The sequence below is a fragment of the Triturus cristatus genome, chromosome 6, assembly GCF_964204655.1.
Source record: "Triturus cristatus chromosome 6, aTriCri1.1, whole genome shotgun sequence".
In the NCBI taxonomy this organism is placed as follows: domain Eukaryota; kingdom Metazoa; phylum Chordata; class Amphibia; order Caudata; family Salamandridae; genus Triturus; species Triturus cristatus.
The window spans coordinates 955,721,089-955,735,279 of NC_140589.1; the positions used below are offsets into that span (position 1 = coordinate 955,721,089).

The following is a 14,191-nucleotide window of genomic DNA, read 5'->3' on the forward strand; positions in this document are numbered from 1 at the left end:
GTTCTGGATTCGACGCTGTTTCGGTTTTATCCTCCCGAGCATCGAGTCCGGGATATTCAGGCTATGATTCCGATCTTTCAGCCTCTGTCCTCGGTTTCAGTCAGGATGACCCTCCGGCTTCTGGGCCTGATGGCCTCCTGCATCCTGCTGGTGACACATGCCAGATGGCATATACGAGCTCTGCAGTGGGACCTGAAGTTCCAGTGGGCGCAGCATCAGGGCAACCTGTCCGTTCATGTCCAGATCTCGGAGGGCACTGCACAGCAGTTGCGGTGGTGGCTCACGAATCGTGATTGGGTCAGTGGCAGATCCCTCTCCCTTCCCCAACCGGAGCACACAGTGGTGACGGATGCGTCCCTCCTGGGATGGGGAGGCCACTTGGGGGAGGCGGAGATCAGAGGACTCTGGTCTCCGGCGGAGGTCTGGCTCCATATCAACCTTTTGGAGCTTCGGGCAATCTGGCTTGAACTGAAAGCATTCCTTCCCTCTGTCCGGGGAAGTGTGGTGCAGGTGTTCATGGACAACACCACCATGTGGTATTGCGACAAACAGGTTGGGGTCCTGGACCCTATGTCAGGAGGCTCTGCGCCTCTGGACGTGGCTGGAACATCAAGGCATTACCTTAGTGGTTCAACACCTGGCAGGTTCTCTGATCGCCAGGGAGGACGAACTCAGCCGCCGGTGCTTGATGGGTCACGAATGGCGTCTGCACTCGGATGTGGTGCAAGGTCTCTTTCAGCAGTGGGGAGAGCCTTGGTTAGATCTATTCGCCACCGAAGAGAACGCGCAATGTCATAATTTCTGCACGTTGGAATTTCCAAGGCGGCACTCGCTCAGCGACGCTTTTCGTCGCTAGTGGAGTTACGGTCTATTGTATGCCTTTCCACCTATACCACTTCTGCCCAGAGTGCTGAAGAAGATTCGGCGCGACCGGGCCCAAGTCAACCGTGTGGCTCCGGATTGGGCACGAAGACACTGGTATCACGAGCTACTCAGCATGGCGATTGATTCCCCCGATCCGTCTGCCTCTACGGGAGGATCTTCTGTCGCAGCAGCAGGGGACAGTCCTCCACCCGAACCTGTCCAGCTTCCACCTCCATGTGTGGAGATTGAGCGGCGACAGTTGACAGGCTTCGATCTTCCTCCCGAAGTCTGTGATGTCATTCTGGCAGCCAGGCGCCCCTCCACTAAAACGGTATACGCCTGCAGGTGGAACAAGTTTGTGGCATGGTGCACAGCAAAGGCTGTGGATCCCCTTTCTGCCCCTCTTTCTGAAGTTATACTGTTCCTTCTTTCTTTGGTCCAGCAGGGCTCTGCTCTGGGCACTATCAAAGGTTATCTTTCAGCCATCTCCGCCTTTTTGAGGCTTCCAGATCAGCCTTCTCTTTTTAAGTCCCCGGTTGTTAACCGTTTTCTTAAAGGCATTACGCACACGTTTCCTCCCGTGCCGTTCTTCGTGCCTCAATGGGTCTTAAATCTCGTGTTGACCTATCTGATGTGCGCTCCTTTCGATCCTCTTCATACCTGTCCTTTGCGTCTTCTTACTCTTAAGACAGCTTTCCTGGTCGCTCTCACCTCTGCCAGAAGAGTGAGTGAGCTCCAGGCTCTTTCTTCCAAACCTCCTTTCCTTTCTATTCATCTGGACAAGGTGGTGTTAAGAACCCGTCCCTCTTACTTGCCAAAGGTGGTCACGCCCTTCCACATCGGGCAGACCATCACTTTGCCTACCTTCTTTCCGCCTCCTTCAAGGGAGGAAGAGAGGCTCCACCGTCTGGACCCAAAACGTGCGCTTGCATTCTATCTAAAGCGTACACAGCAGTTCAGGGTGGATGACAAGCTTTTTGTTGGCTACATGGGCGCCAAAAAAGGTCGGGCGGTGCACAAACGGACCATATCTCGGTGGGTCGTCCTGTGCATCAAAGCATGTTACTCCTTGGCTAAGAAGGAGCCTCCTGTGGGGCTGCGTGCCCATTCTACCAGGGCAACTGCTGCCACTACTGCCTTGGGACGTGGCGTCCCCTTGCAGGACATTTGTACGGCAGCTGCATGGGCCTCGCTGCACACGTTTACCAAGCACTACTGCCTTGACAGTCCAGTCTGGAGGGACGGCTTCTTTGGCCGTCCGGTGCTCCGTGACTTTCTGGTGTAATCTTGTTTTGGCAGACCCACCACCTGGGGGAGGGACGGCTTCTTTGGCCGTCCGGTGCTCCGTGACTTTCTGGTGTAATCTTGTTTTGGCAGACCCACCACCCGGGTTGGTATTGCTGGGGTATCTATTCTAAGGTAAGGAATCTGTCACTAACGTGTCTCTTTCAGATGCACAAGTTACTACTTGTGTAACGATATATCTGTAAGAGAAATTAGTTAGTGATAGATTCCTTACCACCCCACCCATCCTCCCCGTTCTGCGAACTGGTTGCTAGGGTTTAGGTCATCCCTCTTAGGGCCCTAGTTTTCTTTACCAATAGTCAGTATCTTGCATGGCTCTGCGTTTCTGGCACGGAAAGTAGTGTACAGAACTGACGACAGTGCGCATGGGTGGCGCCTAAGTACTCTCCATGGCATCATCTCGGCGCTTATGACGCCAGTGACGGACGCGGAGCCGCACAACGCCACCTACTGACGTGCAGGTTTACTGCTGTGCGAAACTTTCCGGATCCAGTCTGACGCCTGGGGATATTCTAAGGGAAGGAATCTATCACTAACTAATGTCTCCTACAGATATATCGTTACACAAGTAGTAACTTGTGCTTCTTGCTTTTACCCAAGCAGTAATCGAAGAACTGCATCATGTGTTTGTCTTATTAGCTTAACTGAAGAACATTAAATGCATTAAAGTGCTTGGTGCACGGCTCCCCTGGCTAGGTCTGAAGTCTCTCCAGGGAGCCATGGTGCACAGTTTAGGAACCTCATTGCCTCAATGACATCTGCCTCCTGGACAAAGTGCGCCCTGTCAGTGGCTTTTCAATCAACATTGATTAGTTCTGCCCTACAGATGATCTTTCATCTGGCAGCTACCTTTGTTTATAACTTCAGAGTTGATGAATTAAAGAAATGCAGCCATTCAGCAAAAATAAAAAATAAAAAACAAGCAGGTGAATATGTATGTTCCTTTTTTGCCCTCGAACACCTTACCTGGCAAGGTGTCTGAAAATCTTGCAGCTAAACTTTTTAACGCAGATTCCGATGGTACTGAAGATAAAGATCTGTATGGCAGCTCTATAGCCCTGCTTAGGTATACATAAAATACTAAAACATGTATGAGAAAAATGAACGGTGTAAACATTGGGATGGATGATACTTGGTGTCCTAATATGCATAGTACAGAAGACCTTGGCTTGCATTAAGGGCTTTCTCATTATAATACTTTCTATGGAAGGCACCATACCAAAAGCCACCAGTGCTTCAAGTTCCAGTTGACTTAATCAGAGCTCTACAAACCATGATGAGAGACTCCCATGCAACATTCCACGGACCTGTGACCGCGGTTGCTGAGCCTTCTATCCAGCTCTGTAATTTTCACCATCATCTGAAAGAGACTATTAGTAATGGATTCCACACCTGAAAATTACCCTCAGGCGTCAGACTGGATCCAAATAATTTTTTCCTCAGCAGGACCTCTGCATGTCAGTAGGTGGCGTCAGTCGACTCCGCGTTCATCGTTGGCATCGTGATTGCCAGAATATCATTGCAGTATCTACTTAGACGCCGACCCTGTGCGCTGACGTCAGTTCCTTCTATCTAAAAGAAACACGTTAGTTAGATTCTTCACCTTAGAATATCCCCAGGCGTCAGGCTGGATCCGGAAAGATTTTTGTAGCAATACCCCTTGCGCGTCGGTAGGCGTCGTCTGCGGCTCCGCGTCCGTCGTCGGCGTCGTGCGCCGGAATGACGTCGTCGGAGTAGTTAGACGCCGCCCTCGCGCGCTGACGTCAGTTCTTCTTTTTTCCGCGCCGATCCGGGAAGAGCTTACACCTAGTCATTTTTTGACAAACTTTTTGACTTCTTCTGGTCTATCGACTCGACTCTGGTGCCGGTAGGATGCCTGGTTTCAAGGCCTGTGACGCCTGTCATCGCCTGATGTCGGTGACGGATCACCATAGCCGGTGCCTGTATTGCCTGGGGCCCGACCATGACGCGGAGTCGTGCCTCGATTGCAAGGCCTTGACGTCTAAAGCTAGGCGGGAGCGGTCCCGTAAGCTTCTCGAGCTTCGGCACTCGGCTCCGCGTCGCTCTCGGTCCCGGTCCAGGAGGAGGTCCGATCGCGGAGCCGCAGCCATCGTCAACGCTCGTCGGGGTCTTCGGGTAAGTCGAAGCACTCCAAGAAGTCCTAGAGACGACATCGCTGTTCGGACTCCCCTCGCCGGTCGCGCAACTCGGCTGAGGGTCAGGGTGATCCCACCCCGCGGCTCCGTCGGAGCCGCAGGAGCCGCGTCCGTCCCCATACCCGCCGGTCCCTGGGACTGACGCGACTCCGGCGGAGGTCAGTGCCTTTCTCTCGGCCATGAGGGGCCTGGCTCTGCCGCCGACGCCTGCAGGCGCGCCTTCGGGCCCCGCAGGTTCGACTGGGCGACCTCGCGTGCCGACGGCTCCGGCGCCGTCGACGGCTCCGGCCCCGACGCTGCAGGTCCCCGAGGGATCCAGGCCTGGATCTCGGTCGGCGCCGGTCGACCTCACGACACCACCTCCGCAGGCGCTGACACCGGTTCCACCTCCGACACCGTCTCCGGACGACGCCGTTCCCCGGTCCGGACCCGACGCCGGTACGGCGCCGTCCGGCGCTGTACCCGACGTCGATGGATGACCATTTCATCTACCGTCCGGCTCCGATCGTTCCTCCTGTTTATCAGGAATCGGATGACGGGGGCGACTGGGAGGGGTCTGAGGACCCTATGGCCCTCCAGGGTCAACTTGCACAGGACTGGGCAGACGAACTGGTGGATGTCAGTGGTCTGGACACTTCGCCGGACGCTGGCTTCATCTCTCCTCCGACTGTGGCCTCGGAGGAGGGTGCAGCTTTTTCAGTGGTGCTGCGCAAGACGGCCGAAGCCCTAGGGCTGGAGTTGCCTGCTGTGACTGTGAGGACTAACATCCTCACAGAGGTCCTTCAACCGACAGCAAGCTCCACTGAGCCTCTGCTGCAGTTTAATGAGGCCCTCATAGACGTTCTGCAGGGCACTTGGTCCAAGCCCTCCACAGTTCCTCCTGTGGACCGGAACGTTGCCCGGCGCCACCGCCCTGCCCCGGGCGACCCCAGTTTCCTCTCCCAACACCCCACCCCCGAGAGTCTGGTTATCCGGGCCTCAACCTCCCAATCCTCCTTCCCGTCCGCTCCTCCGGATCGGGAATCCAAGAGGTTGGAACAGTTTGGCAAGAAACTGTTCTCGTCCCTGAGTTTGGGGCTGCGGTCTTTAAATCCTTTAAATCCCTTAAATCCTTATGCATTGTCTTTAGGGCAGTTCATGGGTTAGGCCCTCGACCACTCCAAAATAAATTCAATTGGTATGAGCCTACCCGGCCTCTTCGATCCTCATCTTCAAATCTGATCAGCCTACCTAGGATTAAGAAAGCCACTTGTGGGGGAAGAGCCTTCAGTATAGCCGCAGCCCATCTATGGAACACTCTTCCTATTGACATCAGGAAAACAAATGAATTGATGGCCTTTCGCAAAAAGGTGAAAACCTGGCTCTTTCCAAAAAAATCTACCTAAAGACCTAATTGATTACCATCTTGTCCACTTCCTCTTCTGTTCTACAGGTTTCTCAGCTATGTGTACCCAGCGCCAGGATGCCCGTGGGGTTGCAGTGTGCTCTATAAATGCTATAAATATAAAATATAAAAAATTAAATACTGCTTGCCTTTTGGACCGTTATTCCCACTCTCTGTGGGATACGGTGGAGGACGTGCTGCCCTTGTGCCCAGTGGAAGGCCCGGGCACGACTCACTCAAGCACTTGCTGACGGTCGAGATGCAGGACGGCACGCCATACGGTGTGGACTTGACACCACGGACTCGCTGGGTCGGGCGATTTCCACCACTGTGGCACTTCGGCGTCACGCCTGGCTGAGGTCCACGTCATTTTCAGGAGATGTCCAGAGTTCCCTCATGGACATGCCCTTTGATGGCACTCGCCTTTTTAGTGAGAAGGCGGTCAGTGCGCTGGCTCGGTTCAAGGCCTCCCGGGCCAAGTCCTTGGGTCTTTCGGCCCCGCGGCCGCAAACTTCCGCCTTTCGTCCCTTTCGTGGCCAAGGAATGGCGCCTCCTCACGCGGCATTACTGGAGGTCAACGTGCCGGTCAGTCCACATCTACCCCGGCAGCATCCGCCTCAAAGCCCTCCTAGTCCGAGCTTTCAGGCCCATTCAACGCCAGTGGGCGGCAGAGATCGCCATCACCTGCTCCACTGGCGCTCCATCACGTCGGACAGGTGGGTGCTGCAAATCGTCCGAATGGGCTACTCCCTCCCCTTCGAGACGACCCCTCCAGCCATGCTACTGCTGAACCACCGTATGTCGGGGGGATCATTTGCATCTTCTACGAGAGGAAGTTTCGGCCCTCTTGGCCAAAGAGGCCGTCGAGCGCGTTCCTGGTCCGGAAGTATGTCGTGGTTGTTATTCCCACTGCTTTCTGGTTCCCAAGAAGGGCAAAGGGGGCCTACGCCCGATCTTGGATCTCAGGAGCGTGAACTCCTTCCTCCGGAAGGACCGTTTCAAGATGCTCACTTTAGCTCAGGTTCTGGCTGCCCTAGACCCTGGAGACTGGATGGTAGCTGTGAGAAGTTGGCCTGATGTAGTTCTAGTGTACACCTTATATCAGTCCAAACAACCCTTATGGTGATTGGTTGTAAAGTCAACCTTATAGACCAGCTATCCTAGTGGTAGCATGGACAAGAGCAGTCTTAGGCTAAACTCTGAATGGCATGTGAAGCCAGCTGTGATACCATATATAATCCCTTGAATACCAAATGAAAGGACACCACAACAGATATATATATAAAATAAAGTGTATTTATTCTAGTCAAACCCTCAGCACTCTTTATGAGATTCGAGGTAAGTACAACACAGTCTTATTCAAGCATACATTAAGTCACACAGGTAAGTAATACAGTTAGGCCCTAGGGGCCACGCAAACCATATACTAAAGAAGTGGTATAAGGACCACTGTCACGGAAATAGAATAGGCCTAGGCCTAGGGAATCGCTGGGGCTACACTACACTACCAACAGTTAGGAAGTGGGAGGCCCACGGGATTCAGGTGCAGAGTGGAAACACTCACGCGTAATGCGTATAGTCGATAGAAATAGTACAGTTCTGAAATAAGCAGTTTTAGGACACTTCTAGAGCAACTAGAAAGTCGAGACTCGGAAACTAGACCCTAGGATAGTCACTACCCTTGTGAGCACCGAAGTACCCAAGTTACCTAGCCCACGGGCTGCGGGTGCATAGGTGTGAACTTGCGTCGGGTTTCGTCGTGGACTTCTATGGATGCCTGAAGGAAAGTTGCTGACAGGCAGTCCGTGCAGAGTGTCCGGTGGATCCCAAGGCCGGGATCAAAAAGGAAGGGTACCTGCAAGCAGAAGGGACAGAGTCAAGGTCACTAGCCAGTGACCACGTGGTACCAGGAAGGAACCAGGCGATGTCGTGAAGATTGCAGGTGAAGGGTGAAGCTTGTCGCTGCAGCCACGGGTACCAGGAGGCGTCGAGGACGACCAGGAGGCGAGCTGTCCCACGAAGGCTCTTGCTGTCGGCGGCGTCGAAGTCGAACTAGGACTCACCAAGCCTTGGCAAGCTGAACCCACGAAGAACGGAGGACTTGCTTCTGGTGCAGACCAGGAAGGTCTGGGGTGCTTCTCTTTTGCAAAGAAACGGGAGCCAGTCTGGAGGAGCCAAACCAGCAGTGAAGATTTAAAGGTGTGTCGTCACAGAGGCCGCTAGCCAACGGGCAAGCAACCGGACAGACGCGGCAAGCAGGAAAATGCAGAAGGGCCCCATGCAGGACTCGTGGAGTGTGGGGGGCTGATCTTCGGTGCAGATGGTGCTTGGGGTTGGGGCTTCTCAATCCCCGGTGCACAACTTCGAGGGTACCTCAGAAGCTGCGCTGGAAGATACTCGCCACTTTTCCCAGGTAGCCGTTCCCACGTCTCTCGTCGCCTCCACGGATCTCAGCTCGGCTGTGGCTGTGGATGTGGATCAGGGTCGGAGCAATCTGCAAGTCAAGGCTCTGGTCTGGCTCTGCAGTCGGTCCCTCGTAGAACTTCAGCAAAGCAAAGGGTAGTCTCTTGATGGTGCCTGTTTGCACAGGGTAGCCACTCCTTGGCCACAAGGGAGATTCTTCAGTCTTCTTCTTTCGTCGAATGTACAGGGTCCAATAAGGTGATCCTTACCAATTGGGAATGTACCTAGGGTACATGGAGTCCATTTTAAAGAGAGAGCAGACAGCCTGAGACCCTGAATGGCAGGATCTCAGGCCAACTAAGTCGAAAAACCAGCTAGACACTAGGCAAAAAGTTGGGGGTAACCATAGTCAGATATCCACCTTCCTACAGTAGCGTTTGTGAGAAGTTGGCCTGATATATGATGTCACTAGTTCTAGTGTACACCTTGTATCAGTCCAAACAACCCTTATGGTGATTGGTTGTAAAGTCAACCTTATAGACCAGCTATCCTGTTTCTTTCAGATGAACAAGTTACTTACCTTCGGTAACGATGTATCTGTAAGAAACATTAGTTATTTGGATTCCTCACCGACCCACCCAGCCTCCCCGTTCTGCGAACCGACATCTAGGGTTAAGGTTCTCCCACTTTCAGGGCCCTAGATATTTTGGCACCAGTGTCGGTCTCTTGCATGGCTCAGCGTCCCTGGCGCGGAAAGCTATGTATAAGAACTGACGTCAGCGCGCAAGGGCGGCGCCAAAGTACTCCGAAGATGTCATTCCGGCGCACGACGCCGACGACGGACGCGGAGCCGCAGACGACGCCTACCGACGCGCAAGGGGTATTGCTACAAAAATCTTTCCGGATCCAGCCTGACGCCTGGGGATATTCTAAGGTGAGGAATCTAACTAACTAATGTTTCTTACAGATACATGGTTACCGAAGGTAAGTAACTTGTTCTTTTCCGCGCCAGCCAGCGCAGATCCAGAGGACCAGTACCTTGTGTAATTTTTTGACTATTTGTGCGACTTTTTGTCGACATCTTTTCATGTCGTCACGACTCCTGGTGCACAGGGATGTCATCTCGGCAGACCAGTTTCAAGCCTTGTGGCTCCTTCCACAAGCTGATGTCGGTGACGGATCCCCATCTCGTGTGCCTATGGTGTCTGGAGCGCGACCATGAGCCGAAGTCGTGTTCCGACTGCCGGGCCATGGCCCGAAGTCTTGGTGGGAGTGGTCCCGAAAGCTTCTGGAGGCCCGGCAATCGGCTCTGCGCTGTTCGAGGTCCCAGTCGAGAAGGTGGTCGAGGTGACCGGTCGTGGAGCCGTCACCATCACTCCACGTCAAAGTCTTCGTCTTCGGGTAAGTCGAAGCACAAAAAGAAGGCGAAGAAGCATCGTCGCTCTTCCCGTTCTCCCCGTCCGTCGGCCGACTCGGCGCGGGTTACGGACGGTAGTCGCCCGTGGAGCCTGTTGGGTCGGCTACGAGCTTCCCTCCCTTTGTGGGAGCCGGGGCGAACCTTGACCAACTTCGTAGGTTTTACAAAGCCCCCCACTCGATCTTTGGGCAGCCCTACTCCGCCGGCATGCCTTTGGCCCCCGCCGACTCGGCTGAGGCCTCATGGCCTTCGATGCTGGCGGCTTCGGCTCTGGGGCCACAGGGCCCCCAGGGAACCAGGTCTGGATCCGGATCAGCACCAGTCGACCTCGTGACACCTCCTCCGGTGCCGAATCCAGTGGCAACACCTCCGCCCCATCCGATGAAGGGGTTGTGTCCCCAACAGATTTCGGCCCCAGCCTCCCCCTCGATGTGCACACAGAGCCGGACCGGCGTCGACTCACATCTGGACTTCTGTACCCCTGGTGTTCCCTACCGCCCTTAGTGGCTACTATAGGAGGGTGAGAAGGACAGGGAGGGGTCTGTGAACCCTTTGGCAGACCAGTTAGAAGAACCGGAATGGAGAGACGAGTTGGGTGAGGCCAGTGGTCTGGACACCTCCCTAGACCTTGGCATGCTATCTCCCCCTATCTTGGCTACGGAGGAGGGTCCATCATACGCAGTGGTGTTGCGTAGGGCGGCTGAGGCCTTAAACCTTGAGCCTCCGACGGTGGTGGTGCTTCAACCAGCAACGGCCTCTTCGGAGCCCCTGCTGCCATTCAATGATGCCCTCACGAACATCCTTTTGGGCACTTGGTCCAAGCCCAACATGGGGGCTCCTGTGGATAGGATGATTGCCCAACGCCTCCGCCCAGCCTGGCACAACCCCATTTTCCTCTCCCAGCATCCTACTCCTGAGAGCTTGGTAGTCCAAGCCTCGACTTCCAAGGGCGCATTCCCTACCCCACCACCTGATAGGATATCCAAAAAGCTGGACCAACTTGGGAAGAATTTTTTTCTTTCTCCCGCTTAGGACTCCGGTCAGTGAACACCACATGTTTCTGGGGCCGTTACTCCCACTCTGTGTCGGACACACATGTTCTGCCACAGAGCCTGGAGGAGGCCCAGGTCGTGCGCTCTTGTGCAGTTGCCGAAGGGAGAGACGCAGCGAAGTTCGCCATACGTTGTTGGCTGGACACCGCCGACTCACTGGGCAGGACCATTTAAAATCCGTAGCCCTGAGACGCTACACCTACCCGAGGTCCACTGGCTTTTCGGATGTTGTCCAAGCTAGGCTTTTGGACCTGCCCTTTGATAGTCGTTGCTTGTTTGGCGACAAAGCAGACCACTAACTCAAGCGTTTTAAGGACTCCAGGGCTACAGCCAGGTCCTTGGGCCTCGCTTCTGCCTCTTGCCCCACACAGTCTGCTTTTTGCCCCTTTCATGGCTACAGAAGAGGTGGCAGTCATGTTCCGTCCAGAGCCACAGGCCTGCGCAAGCTGTCCAGCCTCTGTGCGGCCGGGGACGTGGGACCCACCGTCGTGGGTCTGGGGGCCAGCGGGCAGGGCAGTCCACCAGCGTCACCTCTGCAGCAGCCTCCAAGCCCTGCTAGTCCAACCTTTCGGGCCACCAATCGCCAGTGGGCGACAGGATCCGCCATCACCTCCCCCACTGGCTCAACATCACGTAGGACAGGTGGGTTTTGCATAGTCCAAAGGGGCTGCTCCCTCCCCTTCAAGACTACCCCGACATCCATGCCACCTCAATTCCATCGCATTTCGGAGGATCACTTGGCCCTTATCAACAGAAAATTACGACTCTCTTGGTCAAGGGAGCCATCGAGCGCGTTCCTGCCCCAGAAGTAGATTGTGGTTATCATTCCCACTACTTTCTGGTGCCCAGGAATGACAGGGGCCTGCGTCCTATCTTGGATCTCAGGAACTTCAACTGAAGGAGAAGTTCAAAATGTTGACACTGGCTCAGGTCCTGCCTGCCCTCGACCCTGGAGACTGCATGGTAGCGTTGGACTTGCAGGACGCTTATTTTCACATCCCCATCCTGCCGGCCCATCGGCGTTACCTACGGTTCACGGTAGGCCATGAGCACTTTCAGTTTACCATGCTCCCCTTTGGTCTTACCAGTGCCCCTCGGGTGTTCACGAATGTGAAAGCGGTGGTGTTAGCTCATCTGCGCAGATCAGGGGTTCCAGTCTTCCCCTATCTCGACGACTGGCTGTTCAAGGCGGACTCGCCCCAGGATGTCATCTCCCATCTCCAGACTGCGACCGATCTCCTGCATTCGCTGGGCTTCACCATCAATGTGCCAAAGTCACACCTGATTCCCTCTAAGAAGCTCCTTTTCATAGGAGAGGTTCTGGACACAGCACAGTTTCAGGCTTATCATCCCAAGCAGCGAGTCTGGGATATTCGGACTATGATTCCGATCTTTCTGCCTCTATCCCGGGTTCTGGTCAGACTGACCCTGAGGCTACTGGGCCTCATTGCCTCCTCCATCCTGCTGGTGGACTGCCAGGTGGCATATGCAGGCTTTGTAGTGGGACCTGAATTTCCGGTGGGCACAGCATCAGGGAAATCTTTCCGATTGCGTCCAGATCTCGAAGGGCACTGCCCACCAATTGCATTGGTGGCTAATGAACCAGGACTGGGTCAACTGCAAGTCCTTCTTCCTTCCCCAGCCAGAGTTCACAGTGGTGACAGATGCCTCACTTCTGGGGAGGGTCGGCCACATGAGAGAGGCGGAGATCAGATGCTTCTGGTCTCTGGCGGAGTCTGGGCTCCACATCAACCTTCTGGAGCTTCGGGCGATCCGTCTAGCACTGAATGCATTTTTTCCTTCTTTCTGTCAAAGGGAGGGTAGTGCAGGTGTTCACGGATAACACCACCGCCATGTGGTACTGCAACAAACAGGGCAGTCTGGGGTCGTGGACCCTATGTCAGGAGGCACTTTGTCTCTGGAAGTGGCTGGAACATCAGGGCATGTCCCTGGCGGATCAACACTACCCAGATTTGCTGAATGCCAGGGCGGACGAACTCAGCCGCCGGTGCATGATGGATCACAAATGGCGTCTTCACTCGGAGGTGGTGCAAGGTCTCTTTCAGCAGTGGGGAGAGCCTTGGTTAGTTATATTAGCCACTGAAGAGAACGTGCAATGTCAGCAATTCTGCGCATTGGAATTTACAAGGCAGCACTCGCTAGGCAAAGCTTTTCGTCGTGAGTGGAGCTGTGGTCTTCTATATGCCTTTCCGCCTATACCACTTCTGCCCAGACTGCTGAAGAAGATCAAGCTCGACAGGGCCTAAGTCATTCTTGTGGCCCCGGACTGGGCACGAAGAGTCTGGTATCCCGAGCTTCTACACATGGCCATCGATCCTCTGATCAGACTGCCTCTTCGGGAGGATCTTCTGTTGCAGCAACAGGATACTGTCCTCCCCCAAACCTGTCTAGCCTCCACCACCTTGCGTGTGGATTGAGCGTTGACAGTTGACAGCTTTCGACCTTCTTCCCGAAGTCTGTAAAGTTATCTTGACAGCCAGGCATCCCTCTACCGAAACGGTGTACGCCTGTAGATGGAACAAATTTGTGGCATGGTGCGCAGCTAAGGCTGTGGATCCCCTTTCAAAGGTTCTCCTCTTGATTCGTTCTTTGGCCAAGCAGGGATCTGCTCTGGGCACTCTTAAAGGCTATCTTTCAGCCATTTCGACCTTTATTCTGCTTCCTGATCAACCTTCTCTTTTCAAGTCCCCTATTGTAAATCGCTTCCTTAAGGGCATTACTCGTTTCCCCCCATTCCTTTTGTCATGCCCCAGGGGGACTTGAACCTGGTTCTAACGTACCTTATGTGTGCTCCTTTCGAGCCGCTACATAACTGTCCTCTCAGACTTTTGACACTATAAACTGCCTTTTTGGTTGCAATCACCTGTGATCGAAGGGTGAGTTAGCTTCAGGCTCTTTCTTCAAAACCTCCTTTCCTGGGTGTTCATCCGGACAAAGATGTCGTTAGTACAAGGCCTTCTTTCCTTCCCAAAGTGATTACCTCTTTCCACATGGGACAGATCATCACTTTACCCACCTTCTTCCTGACCCCATATTCTTCTAAAAAGAAGCTCCACTATCTGGATCCAAAACGTGCGCTTTCATTTTATTTGGATCGCTCAAAGCAATTCCGGGTGAATGACCAGCTCTTTGTTGGCTATGTGGGCACCTTGAAGGGTCTGGCTGTGCAAAAGCGGACCATTTCCCGATGGGTCATTTTTTGCATTAAAATCTTTTATTCCTTGGCAAAGAAGGAACCTCCAGTAGGGCTGCGTGCCCATTCCACCAGGGTGACGGCAGCCGCTACTGCTTAAGGACGTGGAGTCCCTCTTCATGACATCTGCCAGGCAGCCACATGGGCTTCATTGCACATGTTAACTGAACACTACTGCCTGGACAGCCAAGTCCGGAGGGACGGCTTCTTTGGCCTTTCAGTTCTCCTGGACTTTCTGGTGGGAACTTAGTTTGCAGACCCACGTCTGGGGTTTGTATAGCTGGGGTATCTATTCTAGGGTGAGGAATCCATAACTAATAGTCTCTTTCAGATGAACAAGTTACTTACCTTCGGTAACGATATATCTGTAATAAACATATATTAGTTATGGATTCC

General features: G+C 53.9%; 1 protein-coding gene across 1 annotated transcript in view; it reads left to right on the forward strand.

The window, feature by feature from the left end:
* IGF2R (insulin like growth factor 2 receptor) overlaps window positions 1–14,191 on the forward strand; it is a 1,674,612-nt gene that overhangs the window by 1,342,478 nt on the left and 317,943 nt on the right. The window lies entirely within an intron of this gene.